This window comes from Amphibalanus amphitrite, unplaced genomic scaffold (assembly GCF_019059575.1).
Source record: "Amphibalanus amphitrite isolate SeventyFive unplaced genomic scaffold, NRLGWU_Aamphi_draft 000123F_arrow, whole genome shotgun sequence".
NCBI classification, from domain to species: Eukaryota; Metazoa; Arthropoda; class Thecostraca; order Balanomorpha; family Balanidae; genus Amphibalanus; species Amphibalanus amphitrite.
In genome coordinates this window covers 826,193-838,538 of record NW_024881618.1, presented here as the reverse complement: position 1 = coordinate 838,538, position 12,346 = coordinate 826,193, and the positions used below count along the sequence as shown (strand labels likewise).

The window sequence follows — 12,346 nt, the reverse complement described above, 5'->3', positions numbered from 1 at the left end:
CAACCCCAATAATTTATTGGGCACTCAGAGCTTCCTGGGCGTCAGTGGAGGTTTGGCCGCCATTTGGAAGCGATTGGACCTCCCGCCCTTCACAGAGTGAGAGGCCAGTCCATCCGTTCCCCAAATGGCGATCACCAGAGCCTTCACAAATCTTGACTCGTTCGGCTGGGACCGGATACGTTCTTACGTCAGGCCGCAAGTTTAGGCTGAACTGTGGGAAAACATGTAAATGGAACTTGCATATCGACTTAAGCCACATAAAAAAGGTCCTTTGCCATTCCTTTGTTAAACGAAGATCACTCCTGCGGGCATCCAACCTGTCACCCCAGCCCTCGAGATGTCGAGCTCCTCTTTTGTGCGCAATAGGTGCATGAACAGATCACAGACATACTTTTTGATAGATCTGGCTCCTCTGTTAGTTGCTCCTCATGTGACCTGCCCGGTTACACAATCCTCTACAGAGACTGATATGTTGGTGAGCTCCTCATATCTGATGAGAAACTGCTTCACGAAGTTGATGAACGGTGACATCGTCCTGCTCTAGAGAGCTTGCCAGAGTGCGAAGCTCCCCAACGTATCGGCTGAGGGACTCGCGGTCGATTATGAAACGAGCTAGGGGACTTTCCAGCTTCTCTTTAAGATCCCTCGCCTCGTAGTGTTGTCAGCGTGGCCACGGACCTTTTTGGTATGTTCTGGCGTTACCCTTTTTCCCTTGAAAAAAACGTACAAAATGGAAGTTTACTTGAACCCAAATAAAACTGGCGCAATGTGTACCGCCACCTTCAGCCTCAAAACGTTCCTTGTTTCAAGTTCTATCAATATCAGTCGGCTAATCGTGCATTTCTTAAAAACTGAGGTGGTACCTGGGGGTAGAAGCACCCAAAGTCGGGTCTCTAACCCGCGAGTTGCTGGGGGGGGGGGGGGGGCGTTAAACGCCCCCACTTTTTTCGCCGGGCCATAGCATAAAAACGGCGCGCCGCAGGCGCGCCAAATTTTGGGTACCTGTAGGGAATTGATTGAAGTTTATTGTGACAAAGTTTCAAAAAAATCGGTCGGAAAATTTTTGAGATATCGAGGTTTTAGTGACGTCATGATTTCTGAGTTTTCGACCAAAAACGGCATATGTTCAAAAAATCATATAAAATCACAGAATAGACATACAGACATGCCGTAAACGCCATTAGACTGCCAATACCATGGTTAATCAAATGGCTATCTTCGATTATTGATTATCATTCCGCATTTTCCATAATCTTGAACTGAATCTGGGCAATTTTTCGTGACTACTTCACGACCATGATACATGAATTTATTAAATTGAACTTTTTGAGCCAAACACGTACACATATGATAAAATGAATGTCACCATCGTGTTCTACGCCCCAAATTACCTATAAAACATGTGTCACAGGCTGCGAATATCAGTTTTGATTTTCGGGGATATGTGCCTACCCGGTTGACCTGACCTTGACCCTGACCTATGCTTGACTGACCCCTACATGGAGCTGACACTCTTGTAGGCCTTATAAGATGGATTGTGCACCGTTTTGACAGAGTTTATGGCGAGAGGCGCCCATTGCGAAGTCCTGAAGTCCATGCTACTGAAAGCCCGATTTCAGGTGTTTGACCTGACCTTGACCCGACCTGTGACCTCAAAATTCAACTTTAAAGTACTCATCTGAAGCGTCTCGTCGCGCTCTTTCGTTTGCCGCCTCGTGCGTTTCGCTGCGCCTATTGGTTCTCGAGTTATCGGCTGGGGGCGTTTAACGCCCCCCCCCCCCCAGCAAACGGTGGGTGGCGAAATACCCCAGCAACTGCCGGGTTAACATTGGGTTGGTGGTGAAATTCTATGATTTGGGACTTTGCTGGCTTCCTCGTCTTACATTATATCAGTGGGTACGCCACCTTCAAGCTATACTGATAGAGCTATCAATTCTAAAACTACTGGTGCTTGTTTCGGCATCATTCGACAAATACCCAACTGGTACCTTGGGGGTAAAAAAACTTCCGACTGGAAAAGACAGCTTTTATACACACGGGTACAACTATCAACTCCGTATACCTATACGAAAGGTACGGATACGCCTTCGCCTATATACGGCCTTGCGGAGACGGTGGCTCAAGTCCATTCAGCGGTAGTTCCATCTCGACGGAATTGACCCAAGACGTAGTTTACAGATATCACGAAATTGATGCGCGGTTGGCACGGTCTGTTATGTTGTCCCTCCCATGTCCCTCCAAGTGCTGAATGGGCGTAATTTTAACGGGTTCGGCACCAGGGCATCTGGACCAGGGCGCTCGACATCTAAATCGGCCATCCCCCGGTATCTGAAGACCTTACCATAAAGCTGAGGCTGCTAAACCTCAGGCTGCAACCCTGAATTTATACCGTCATCCAAAAGTGATGCAGCTGGATTTCGCCAAGACCAACCAAATCTGGACCATTCAGGACTAGAGATTCAGACTTTTTCAGTGATGAGGCGATATTAGAGCTTTTCTAAGTTACTAACCATCCTGACAACCAGTTCTGGGCCAACAGCAGCAGAGGCGCTGCACCGTCGAGACAGTGAAGCATCCACTGGTGATTCTCGTTTGGGGCATGATGGGCTACATAGGCCTCTTTGAGCTTCACCATGTGCCGCAGGGACAGACCACGTGGCCGCTGATAACTTGTCAGCGAGCTGCTGGAGAACACTGACGCAACTACGAGCAATCAATTTCGGGACACAAGTACAATATCCCGCAACAATTTTGTGACAACCTGTATTCGTGACACCCCTGTATTTGGGCTCAGGCTTAGTGGAACGTATATGGTCAACGCCTGAAGTCAACAAAAACGGTGGAATATATGGAAATTCAGGCATTTTGCAAAATGCCTGGCGGGTCAGGCATTTTGCAAAATGACTGGCGGGTCAGGCAGTTTGCAAACTGCCTAGGCATTTTGCAAAATGCTCGAGTTTTCACTTTGCCTGTAACATATATATATATATATATATATATATATATATATATATATATATATATATATATATATATATATATATATATATATATATATATATATATATATATATATATATATATATATATATATATATATATATAATACGTAGGTACTTGAGATCGAATGCATCAACGTGCTTTTACAGATGGCCTACCGAGTGCGACCCAACGCAATAGTACTTTTACGATACACAGCACAACCGCACATGAGAGGAAAACAAATGACACAAACCATCTACATTACACGTTCAGTTGCACGGTGCACAACACGCCGCACGGTGGATGCACGCCCACTCAGGGTGCATAGTACAGGGACCGGTTCACAGCCTGCACTGCCTGGGTCATCTGGGTGGATCCCGGTCTCGTTACAGACCGCGCCTTTACGTTGAGCGTATGGTTGTGAGCCTCAACTCTTTGCTGCTGAAACGCTCGCAGCGACCCGAAGTGTCGCACAAGCAGCGGCGTGTGGCACTGCAGATGGACGTAGTTGGGCACTTCATCGGACGCGAAAGATTTCCGGAACTGGCGTGTGAAAGCCACCACTGATGCGTGAAGTTTTTCCGGATCGGGTGAGTCACAGTTGATGTGCTCTCGGCAAACTTTTTCATGATTGCTATCTCTCTCCCACACAATGATAGTCCACACAATGATGCATATGCATGAACATTACGCAACGTAACTATGCAACTAAGAGTAACTACGCAACGAAATGAAGCAAACACATTGACGGCTCACGTCCTGAATGACACCCATCCGAGGCAGAGACATTGCCGCGACCGTTTGACTAGGTTCCACTGAGACACTAACGATAAAGGGTCTCAGTAACGATTCAGATTGTCTTCTTCAGCCATAAAGTTGTTAAGGCTTACTATACTCGAAAGTGCAATTCGAGAATGCTACTTCTGTTGCTATTTCTATTCTACATTCTACGCTATTTCTCTAAGCAGCATAAAGCCCCTCGCCAAACGTTCACCGTATGTTGGGGTGCTAGTTGCTAATCATGGAGCGTTTAGGTACTTAATGCTTTCTCCCGAACACTGACATAGTAGTACAAGAGACTCAATGACAAGCTCGTTCAACTTTGTACCTCCGGATTAAATAAGCACAAATGTACATCTGCACAAGAAGCACAGCAGCCGCGTCATGCTCTGTCGATCAGCTGCTGGTGCTTTGGGCTGAGGCAGTGGCTTGGCAGCGGGAACTCGGACGCGGACACAGGCGCTGGCCGAGCGAACTCTTGAGTTGGAGTTTGAGCGGCACCGTGTATCCGTTTGTCCAGACAAAACGGCGATTGAGAGGCTCCCATTGGTGCGCTTCGTCATCACAGCTTTCACAAGTGAATGTCTTGTCACAGTCCAGGCACAAGCTCGCGAATACACGTCACTGACGAACTCTATAACCATCCAGTACACTTATTTGCTTGACCTTGGGCCTTATAACATGTTTTGTACGCAAAGGTGCACATAGGTGGACTCTAGGTTCTCGGCCTTGAGGTCCAGGATCTCTGTGTGTGCAGGTGGTGTTCTTGATGCGCTTTTCGAGCGGGTGCTGGCATATCCGCTTGTGTATCTCTGTGTGTAGGTGGCGCATCGATAATGCGCAACTCGAACGGGTGCTGGCGCCGCCGTTTGTGTGTCTGTTGGCGAGTAGGTGGCGCTCTTGATGCCCCACTCGAGCAAGTGCTCGTTGTCGGCCTATGACCGCGAAAGAATGAATGTTGATTGAATTTGTGAAATATTATGAATGCGAAGGTTTTAACTCTAATAGAAAATCGGGAAATCCGTGAATCACGACTGTATCCCCTCCAGACTCGATTGTTCCACTCCGAACACGCGTCAAGAAGACTTAGTGTCAATTTGTGCTATGCATTGCACTCTGTATTTTATTAGCACAGAAACACACACGGGGTCAATCTTCACCTCAATGCTCCAATGTTTCACTCGTTAAATGTTATTACCTAACACACTCGACTAACTTTAACTTTAACTTTAATGGTGACTGACACCGGAAGCTTGACGTTCGCCGCCTCTTCTCCACCGAGTTAAGGCCAAGTAGATCTCGGCCAGTCTGTCACCGCGCCGACCGTGGTGCGTCTCTGCGAATACACAACGTGGCGACGTAAGCCCAACAGATTACAGGAACACTTATACCGGGTGGCCCAGAAAAAACGTTCCCAATTTTAAATCAATATTTCTCAGAAAGTGTTAAAGATACAACATTGAAACTTCCAATAGTCAATGCGGCATATATTTTCAGCAAATGGTATGATTTTTATGTTATTCGGTCGATAACTTTTCAAACGGTTCGTGTTTCTAGCATGCCATGTAAAAATCACTTTTTTGCTCAGATGTTTACTAAAAATGTGAGTGAACGGGCCACTTCCATCTCGGCACCACGGCCTGCAGCCATGACTGCTACTGGCAACTAGCCTCATTGATGGTTCAGGCCTCAGGGTGACACATTCCCTCTAGCTTTTTTTCCTTATTCGGTCGATTTACTATTTGATCTTCTTGAAGGGAGGGCGATCAGCAGTAGCCCATGCACCGTGCCGCTCCTTCTCTTCGAAACAGGACTTGTGTTGAAATGAATGACATCCATTAATGCAATTTTGGCTTAGCATTTGAATATTTGGCACATAAGTGGGGCAAAAATATTTAAAATAACAGCACACGTGCTGGTATCATTCACGTGTTCTATTTTTCTACTTTTTTCTAACATGGTACGTCTAAGCCAATCATTACTACCGTTCAACAACGGCAAAAAAAAGCAAAAACGTCTTACTTAATTCAACATAAGATTGCTGGCTTGAAAATGATGGTACAGTGTTATAATTTGGCATACTATTGCGCAAAGAAGTGACGCAAACTTGATGAAAATTTTGGCTCGTTATTTGCACTCGAATTTGAGATATAGGCCTCCAAAGTTCGGAACATTTTTTTTGGGCCACCCGGTATGCATGCACGCACGTCATCGCTTTTTTTAGCACTAACGGGAAGGATGATATAAGTTTTTTGGCACTGTAGTGTAGTATGAACTGACGCTGGGCCGACGTGGCCGACTGGCCGTGGCCCGGCCGGGGGAGGACTGGTAGAGTCAGCGACGGACGCTCTCGCGTGGCCGAAAATGTGCAACTGCATTATCATTAGTTTAAGTTGTCCTGTGTTTATGTGAACAATATACAGCAGGCACGCACTACGGGTAGAAGTAATCTTGTCACGGGAGGTCAGGCAATATGCTTACTATCCTAAACCAAATGGGTTATTTACTCACGTAGTGGCACGTCCTTGAAGCCCGTGTAACTCCCCCGACGGACTCGGGTACTTGGTCCTGATGGCCGTCACGGCGCAGGCCGGCAGGGCGCGCCGGTTCCCCCGACCGAGGGCTCCTCACCTGTGAAATACAATGAACAGGGATGTTGGCACGAAAAATGTCATGCTCATATAACGTAAAAACAATAGTTTCCAGCTAGCGTTCAATCAAAACCATTGTCACCCACGTCCAGGTAAGAACAGAAATAACAAGAAATGAGGACAACACTTTTAATCTATAACGCATGTTTAGATTGAAAAGTTTGCGCGCAGGAAGTGCCACGTACTGCCAGAGCACGAAGTGCCGGTACGCCTGGTACCGGCACTGGCGGTGGGGGCCCTCCAGTTCGGCAGGATCCGGCGCCGCCTCGCCCCATCGGTCGCGGTGGTACTGCACTCCCAGGGTCAGGTGGAATGTGTCCTGGGTTGCCTTCACGAACTCCTGTCCTGTCGTCCAGGACACACATGCTTTGCAGGATACACGCGGCGCACGAGATATCAATGGCTTTTTGGACACTTGGTCTCCACCTAATGTTGCCTCCGAAGCTTACCTTTAAGCTTACCGAACGCCTGCTCCACGATGACTCCCAGACAGTTTGTAGTTGAAGAGCCTCTTCTCTCGGGATGTTAACTCACCTGGATTCAACTCACCTGGATTCTGGTTGCGCAGCTTGTTTTCTTGAAAGGACGTGACAAGACACGTAGTGAGCTGGAAAGCTGCATCACCTAGGATCGGGCTGTGGCGGCTGAGAAGCGACATCGAGTACAAACTACGATGCTGTTGCTATTAACTGCATTATAAAAAAAAACCTTAAACTCTGCTACACCCTACACCGCAACACCGAAAGGACGCGGACAACCCTGAACATAACGCCAACTGAGCTCTTGATTAACATAGCACCTTTGAGCAAAAGCTGACAGGTTGATAACGCCCGGATGGGAACACTGATGGGACAGCTAGACTGCTTACCGGAAACTGCGCACAAAATGCAGTAGTGTATCCTCTACTAGTATGTCATCGAGCCTATCAGGTGCCAGATCTCGAGTAAGAGTACAATTGATTATACCATTGATTACGAGCGAGCGAGCGCAGCGAGCGAAGTGAGTCTTTTCAATATAACGGAAAAATCTCAGTATGAGCGGCCCGGCCCGGCCCGGCCCGGCCTGTAACGCTTTTGAGAGGCTTATATCTCAGCAACCGCTGGACCGATTGGCCTGCGGTCTTTTTTGTTGGGTAGCCCCATCCCTTCTACCCCGTAATTGACTACTTTTGATCCATCTCAGTGGCCGGCGTGGCACGTGCCACGTGAGAAGTCAAGGGTGTTCAAGCTGTTTTGCAAAAGTAGTGATTTTGAGAGGCTCATATCTCAGCAGCCGCTTGGGCGATTGGCTTGCGGTAACTTTTGTAGGGTAGCAGCATCCCTTCTACCAAAAAATAGGATACTCTCGATGCATGTGGGTCACCCCAGTGCACGTGCAAAATACAACAATAAGAGGTGTCAAATTTTTTCCCATTTTAATAACTCGGTAATTACTGGGGCGATTTTGCTGAAACTTGGCATACAGGTAGGCACCCATCAGACAATGCATTCCCATGTGTTGCGGTTAAGGTGCTACTGCACGTGCGCACGTGCAGGGGGCGCTTCCAGATCTCGAGAACGGCTGGGCCGATTGCGCTCAAATTTGGTACACGGTTGGGGACCAGTTAGTAGGGTGCCGTGCAAAAGTCAGTTTGGACCCCGTTTGCACGTGCGCACGTGCAGAATGCCGCTTCCAGAACTCAGGAATGGCTGGGCCGATTGCGTTCAAATTTGGTACACCGCTAGCGACCGGTTAGAAGGGTGCTTTGCGCAAGCCCGTTGGAAGTACCCTCTCGCCCTTTCGCACGTGCAGGGCTCACTATCTCGCTCGCTCGTTCTTCGCCCAAAAGGCGTTTTACTGGTAATAAGGCATTGGTAATTTTTAGGTTACAGTCAGAACCGCTGATTGTGCCTCCACTAGCTTTTGGTACGCTTCCTGGCGCTTCTACGGAAGGAGCTGCACGTTTTGCAGTGCTCGGCTACACTCGGCAATAGACGTGCTGCGCTATGCAAAAATGCCACTTTTTCGCACATACTAGGTGCTATTTGATCTGAAAACTCCAACGGTGAAAAAATCAGCTTGATTCATGAAGTTTAAATGCCTTAAAATCGGTTTAAACGTCAATTATTATCGCGTGACTAAATAACGAGCGTTGATTGGTCGTGACGTCACGATTCGTATCCAGCGAGCCCCGTGAAGGTTGGCTGCATTATGTTAGTGTTGGTCGGCGGACAAAGGTGAATCTTTGTGGAAGAAAGATGTAGGTACCTACAAAGCAAAATAAGTGGTGTATTACTCCAGGATGTACTAGTAGGAGCTTCATCCTCAACACCTGATAAAGTGTTTGTTAACCCGCGCACCGACGGGGGTTCGCGCCAACTTACAACCGACGGGGGGGGGGGTGGATGACCACACCCCCCCCCCCTGAGATCTCGAGAACGAAGCAAGATAGCGACAAGCAGTAAACGGCATGGGGTACGCACGGACAAGGTCTACAATTTTTACTAAGTCATTTTCAGGTCAGGTGAAAGATGACGTCACAGGGGTAAAAAAAGTCGAAATGGTGGCGCTACATATGGATAGTTTTCTCGAATAACTAACTAAGGGCACTATCGTGATCCTCTTGTCAATCGGCATCGAACCATATATATGTTGACCTCGAAAGGCCAAGGTCAAAGGTTGACCTCAGGTCACGTGACCTCGAGATCATCATGTACCTATATCATTCGATGTGCCTTGACAAGCTAAACACAATGAGACCATCCGCGCGGCTCTATCTCGTTTCTGTAAGGAGTCATTGGCAGAAAACCTTTGGTGACCTTCAATGACGTCACATGACCTTACAGCTGCCCAACAGCAAAACAGGCCTCAAGGTAGTGAAGGTTGATCATATATGAAGTCGTGTAAGGTATATGGGGCTATTCCGACGCGTTTTAGTGAGAAAAAACAACAACAGGGAGTTGATTTTTCCTCCATTGACTTATTATTGGTTGACTTAAAATAATATATTAACACTTCAGTCAAGGCGACGACGTGGAACCAGCTGGTAGCTACCGAGAACTTACTGCGTGCGCGCGCGGCGCAGTTCGACGTACACAGCCGCACGCCAAAACGCCTCATCCCTCGCTAATAGCCCTCGACAGTACATCTCGTCGTAATCAACACTTACGATCGTGACCTGCCTATTGGTTTCGAAGGACGGATCAGCCACACAGAAGTATGCCATTTTGCACTGCGCCTTCAGCATCAACAACTGGACCTGTGCCACATGTTTCTGCGCGTTGGTCTTTCTAGAATCATTGCTGTCGATGTACCTACGCAGTGTTTTGTCAGACGAGGGACACTTCACCCCGACTGTACTACCATTGGCAGTTACCTCGTCTGGCGAAGCACCGAACGCAGGATGTTCACCGCTGCTAAGAATGCTAGAGCTGGCGATCTTTTCGCCCAGATGCTTTTCTACTTCCCTTATCACTAAGGGCTCTAGCCTTCGGCCACGCGCCATCGCTGCAGTGTCCTTCACCTTTGCAGCACCGAGGATACCTAACGCCAAAGAGCCATTTTTCTTTTGGCAGTGAGCCACCCCGTGCGCTTTGGACGCCGTGATGCGGCCAAATGGCACAGCGTGCCACAGAGGACACTCCCCCTGCCCCTTGGTCGCCTCACGCACTGCAGCATACAGAGCCGGAGTCATCCTACTTCTACAGTAGTCTTGGAATCCATCACAGCTGTCAGCCCCCTCCGCACATCCTGCCAGTTGGGTGGGAAGAGGCTTTAAAAGTAGGCAGCTCCTACAATGCAAGGTTTAAACATGATGAAAACAGTTCAGCTCACCCAGGAATGGATGAATATGTCGAAGTCACAATAAAGACGATGCAAATTGCGAATTACCATGGCCCAATACGCGTCTTCAGTGCCGCCGTCCGGGAACGCTGCGCGCGCATACGAATCGTGACGTCACAGCCAGCATGGCCGTCGTTTTCGGCTGTCTGCTAATTGCGATTTTTATAAATGAAAATTAAATATGAAAACGTGAATTAAACTGAGTTTTCTTAATTCTTCGAATATGAAATCGCATATGAGGAATTCGTTTATGGTATTCTTGAAAATATAACAATCTGTCTATTACAGAGTAGACTCCCTGGAGTGTAACTAGCCGAGTGTTAAACTGCTTAGTGCTTATCAGTCGACAATCCAATTTGAACGAGTTGGTGTTTAAACTATCGGTTTATCGAGCGTTATCCACTAGAGCTAAAACAACAAATTGATTTAGCTACGCCTAAATAAAAGTGATGCCTAATAATGTTAAGGGAGCAACCTGATATTGACAGTGGCCTATATCAGACTTCATATGCAGCCATTTTTTACATTCCAAAGTTAATTCGATCCCATTCCTTTAAAAGGCATCTACAGGGATGCGGAGCCGTGGAAATTTCAAACGGCTCCGGCTCCGGCTCCGGCTCCGGAGAAAAAAATCGGCTCCGGCTCCGGCTCCGGCTCCGGGTGAAATGTTATGGCGGCTCCGGCTCCGGCTCCGGCTCCGAGTAAAATGGTCCGGCTCCGGCGGCTCCGGCTCCGGCGGCTCCGGCTCCGACTCAGTACATCCCCTATGCAATCAATTAAATACGGGTGGAAGAAAAATTGGATTGGTTATACGCGTTACCTACTCTTGCCATGACCGGCTCACCGCGTCCCCGCGCAAACGCACCTCGGAGAGAACTGGCAGAACAAAGGACTAGGAAGCGATGGCATTGGAAACGCAGTCGCCGCAAATCGGAGTTCACTGAACCATCGTAAGCTGACACCCATCTCGGCTGCATTGGGGGGTGGGGGGGGGGGTGGGAAGAGACGGTGCTGGGAGTCGCAGTCCACTGCACTGGCTTCAAAACAATGGCCGTCACCTGATGACCGGTCCTCATGTTCTGGGGATGCAATAGACGTGAGGGGGGGGAGGAGCAGACAGGAAGTTGATTGCGTACTGTGGGATACTGGGGATATTCGGCTTTTTCATTCACTTGATGGCCCATGACGTACTATTGGTCTCAAGATAAAGGCCCAGGCGACCTGTAGTTTTGATGCGGTGAATATCCTTACCCTCGCCACAACTCGGGCCGAGTGCACCCCTCCTCCCAGCCAGCGCCACCCCCACTCGCATTGTGGCGAGGATGAGGGTATTCACCGCATCAAAACTACAGGTCGCCTGGGCACTTATATTGAGACCAATAGTACGATATGTTTTACTGCCTTGTACCTACTGTCAAACCGAACTAGGTTAATTATTTTTTCCTCTTCAAAAAATAAAAAGGAGCCGGAGTCGCCCCCTTTTTTGGCGGCTCCGGCTCCGGCTCCGGCTCCGGGCTATATTGTTTCACGGCTCCGGCTCCGGCTCCGGCTCCGGGCAAAATATGCCGGCTCCGGCGGCTCCGGCTCCGACTCCGGCTCCGGCTCCGCATCCCTGCATCTAATCTTTACCACCTTCATCTCGGGCATGGTTGCACTTCAATGGTAATCAGAGAATGACAAATCTACTTAAGTTTCTGCTGAGTTTTCATACAGCTCTGAGCTCACAAGGCACAAATGGCACGAGAATCTCGATTAACCGGCCAGAAGCTGAATATTTTTTGATAGCTCGGACTGGAGACTTGTCTTGGTATCAGGAGCCATCAGCTGCGTCTCCATCGCCGCTTTCATCACCGCCAGGCTGTTGGTGAAGGATGTGATCACTGCAGCAGCGTATGGGGCGAACCTCGTATCAGAACATGATTTTGGACGATAGGTCTTCACTTCCAGCTCCACACCCGCATTATGCAGCCGCTCCCATCCCGAGGCCAGCGTGAACCGGTGCGAGATTCGGGATATGCTGTCTTTCACTTTGTTCAACAATGGCGCCTCCTTCTTGGCAGAAGACTCAGCCAGTTCTATGAGGTGCGCGCGGTCCCACATGACTGGGACTG

The 12,346-nt window shown here is 48.6% G+C and overlaps 1 long non-coding RNA gene across 1 annotated transcript; it reads right to left on the bottom strand.

The window, feature by feature from the left end:
• Positions 1-4,905: 4,905 nt before the first annotated feature.
• On the bottom strand, positions 4,906-7,328 carry LOC122381619. Its single transcript, XR_006256558.1, has 3 exons — positions 6,599-7,328; positions 6,274-6,393; positions 4,906-5,098 (listed from the first exon to the last, which is right to left on the bottom strand). It is a non-coding gene; the product is annotated as an uncharacterized LOC122381619 (long non-coding RNA).
• Between the last annotated feature and the right edge of the window lie 5,018 nt (positions 7,329-12,346).